The 4001-nt window shown below is 41.7% G+C and overlaps 1 pseudogene; it reads left to right on the top strand.

Moving 5' to 3' along the window:
• Positions 1 to 1577: 1577 nt before the first annotated feature.
• LOC105997141 lies at positions 1578 to 2111 on the top strand (annotated as a pseudogene).
• Positions 2112 to 4001: the final 1890 nt, after the last annotated feature.

Raw genomic sequence — 4001 nt, 5'->3', positions numbered from 1 at the left:
TGGATGGTGAGCAGACTCCACCCTCCTTGCAGCAAAGTCTCCACCCAGTACCTGCGTTACCTAGGCAACTGGCACACCTGGAAGAGGTCACATCTGCATCTGCTGAGGTCACATCTGAATTTGATGTGGCCACACCTTTCTCCACCCATACCTTAGATAAGGCCTAGCCCAGGCCCAGATGCCCTTTTTTCTAGCTCTTTTCTCTCTCTTTCCCAGCTCTCCCAGCTCTCTTTCCAAGGCCTTTCCCCACCATGTGGAGGACCAAAATGGCCTGTTCCAGCCAGAACAATGAATAAACCTACCCCTTACCTGAATACCATGTGTGTGGTGCTGTTCTTACTCAGCTACCTCTTTTTAAAAACCTAACATAAATGGTGCCAAAATCCTGGAAGGGCCTAAGGTCAGGATAGGTGGGATTCCTCTCTGTTTTTTTTTTTCCTTTTTTTGTTTGTTCTTCCCTTTTTGCTCTGAGGAATACCCAAAGTTCTGACGGCCTTTTGCGAACCCGTCTGTCTGCTGCGGACACAGCGCATCGATAACATTGCTGGCCTTCACATCCTCGTCCACACCACTTCTCTACTCTGGTGAGTGAAACTACTCTCTATGGCTCTCTGTCAGTCAGTCTGTGTCCAGACGTGGCTCCATGCCAGGGAGCTCCTACGGCCTTTAGCTGAAAGGCCAGTCACCTTTGAAGCCGAGGACGCTTGGTTTTGGGGGCTTGGCCATTTCTCTCTAGAGGGCTCTGGGGGAAGTCGAGATGCCGCTTCTGCCTGTTCACTCACCAGACTGACTCTCCTACTCATTTAATGGGGTGCTGCGAGTCAGCCTGAGCCGTGAAACCTCTTTGAAATGCCTCCTGAGCTCCCTGGAAAGCCAGAGAGCCTAATTTTTATGCCATTCTCAGATGGAGACAGTTTTTGCCACTGCAATGGTAAATGGTCAGAAGTCTGTTTACTTTCAGGCTCTCTTTGCTCTCTCTCTGCCAGTCATGTCCAACTTTCCCTATCTCTCCTTTCTCTTTTCTACATTTTGGCTTGTGCCCTGAAGAGTGCGACGCAGGCTGGGTCCCAGGGACCGCCCCTCTAGGTTTCCTCTCAAAGGCTAGCCAATGTAGGCTTGATCTATTTGTTCAGGGTTTCTTTGCATTTTTTCAGAAATTTGCCAGCTTGAATTCGCCATCTTGGTCACATGGTGGGTTAAGGGTTTGGCCCCCTCTGACCCTTAAACTTCCACTGTTTACTACTCCATCCATCTATTCTAAGGTGCCTTGCTAACAAGTTGCTCTTTTCACAGGCCCTGGTAACTGAGGCCCAACCATTTGATGTGCTTTGTTAGCAAAGATGTCTAAACATTGTTGTCAAAATTTTAGGTTTTGAGTTTTGCCTTTTTGTTTTGTGTTGTGTATTCTACTACTGACTACGTGGTTCTAAAATTCTGGGCCTATCTGTGCTAAAATTCTCATCACATCTAACAAGTTTTGTCATTGCAGAATATTTGTTGGTCAGGTGTCACGTGGGCCCCCGCTCCAGCTCCCGCTGCCGCCACCACCGCTCCCGCCGCTGTCTTTCTCTGTCTCGGATTTATCAATAGCATGAATCAAGAAAAGTTAGCCAAACTTCAGGCTCAGGTCCGGATAGGGGGCAAGGGTACAGCTTGCAGAAAGAAGAAGGTGGTACATAGGACAGCTACAGCTGATGACAAAAAGCTTCAGAGTTCTCTAAAAAAACTGGCTGTGAATAATATAGCTGGTATTGAAGAGGTGAACATGATTAAAGATGATGGGACAGTTATTCATTTCAGCAACCCCAAAGTCCAAGCTTCCCTCTCTGCTAACACCTTTGCAATTACTGGTCATGCAGAAGCTAAACCAATCACAGGAATGCTTCCTGGAATATTAAGTCAGCTCGGGGCTGACAGCTTAACAAGTCTCAGAAAGTTAGCATAACAGTTCCCACGGCAAGTGTTGGATAGCAAAACACCAAAACCAGAAGACATCGATGAAGAGGATGATGATGTTCCAGATCTTGTAGAAAATTTTGATGAAACATCAAAGAATGAAGCAAACTAAAATCTTTTCTGGTTTTTGGAAGCTGGCATGGACTAGATTTAACAAATCAGCTATGTGGTTCCAAAGTTTCATAGACATGGAGAGCATCACATTACTAGTACAGTAATATAAATATTTTGTATATTAACAATGCTATTTATTCAACATTTTTTTGGTCATTTGATTTTGCATTTTGCACTTCCAGGATCTATACTTTTGGTCAAAATATGAAGTAGTGGTGCAGTTTGAGGGTGTTTTGGTTTTAGATTCTTCTTTTTGTGGGGGGGTATCTTTGGTGTATGTATGTATATGTATGCGTGTGGTATGTGTGTGCACAGTGGAGAGCAAATTGGAAGACAGTTCTATTTATCCTCTCCTTCTCTAGTAGAAATAAAACAAATCTTTCCACTTGTTACCTTTTTTTCCCCCCCAATAATGCACAGAATTAATGAAAAAATGAGTATTTGACTTCAGATCTAAAGAGTTTTGTTTTTTATATCATTGGAGGTCTGGTTTTAATTTACTTGGTTAACTATCATAGTTTTCATGTATTTTTCTGGGTTTAAAATGTCTTGAGACATTTTTGCCATCCCTTGTAGCTGAAGTGTAACAAGTTGGGTATCTTTGGTGTGATTGCCTTAGGTTCACTCTACCTATTCAGACCCAGAAGAACTTCTTTTACTACCTTTCTTCCTGATAGGCTATTTCCCCTCTCCTTTTGGTCTTTAAATAGCCTGATCAGTCTTTGGTAATTAATATTCTTCCTCACCTTCTGCCTAGCCTGAGAGGAATGTTCTCCATTCAGAGTTAAGTGAGTGCCTAGTACCTCTTTTTGTAAGATTTTTGTTCCCTTATCTTGAGGAACAGCAATTCCATCTTCAGCTTTTTATTTCTCCTCAATGTTACCGTTTGGTAGACTTCAAACTAAAATAGCATGTGCTTTCTTTTTTTTTTTTTTAAGCATGTGCTTGCCATAAAACATTTATGCCAGCCATATCCTGTATCCTAGCTGTCCTCAGGAGCAGGTGCAAGAATGCCTCTTTTCTGGCAAAGCTGACATTTGGAATGTCCTTTTTAATGAGAAAAAAATAGGCCATAGACTCATCCTCTAGCACAAACGGGCATTCCATGACATGGTACTGGCCTCGAGAGGATTCCTTCATCACTCCTACTCTTGGCCTTGAACCTACCTCTGGGTTAGATCTTATTATTGTAACTGCTCACAACACCCTCGCATGCTTATAGCAAGGCTTTGAGGGGGAAGCACTATAAAACACAGTATTTATTTTTTCACTTTTTAGAGGTCTTGGAGATAAGTTGCATTCATTCACTCAAAGTTTCCTTCTTGCTATCTGCTAAAAGCTTGCATTTTGCATATCGGCATTAATTATATACAATATTTTAGGATAAGATTTAGAAAATCTGTAATTTTTCTGGCCCATCACTATATTAACTGCAGTTTAACCTTACAGCATTCCAACTTTTGTTTCAAGGTAGATACCTTTACTTGATATTTAAAGTTCAAGACCAACAACATGAGAAATCTGTAGACATGAAGGCATCGTTCTTGTGGAGGTTTTTTTCTTTTTCATCCAAACACCTCAAATTCTATTTTATAAATTTGTTGATTTTCCTGTTATGTTTTATTTAATATATGGACTTAATAAAATAACAGTAATAAAATAACAGTACAAAGGAAAAAAAAGAATATTTGTTGGTCAATTCTTGATAGGGACCAGGTAAACTCTACTTATTCTACTTGATCTCCTTGTTGCTTTAATTGGAAATAATAAAGGGCTTTTGTGGCAAAGATTGCAGTTCAAAGCCAGTCCAGGCCAAAAAATCCCTAAGACTCCATCTCCCAACTAACCTGCAAAGAGCCAGGCTGGAAGGGTGGCTCAAGACTCTTATCTCTAACCAGCCAAACACTGGAAGTGGTACTGTAACTCAACAC

Source organism: Dipodomys ordii, unplaced genomic scaffold, assembly GCF_000151885.1.
Source record: "Dipodomys ordii isolate 6190 unplaced genomic scaffold, Dord_2.0 Scaffold140, whole genome shotgun sequence".
In the NCBI taxonomy this organism is placed as follows: domain Eukaryota; kingdom Metazoa; phylum Chordata; class Mammalia; order Rodentia; family Heteromyidae; genus Dipodomys; species Dipodomys ordii.
This window is presented reverse-complemented; position numbering and strand designations above follow the sequence as displayed.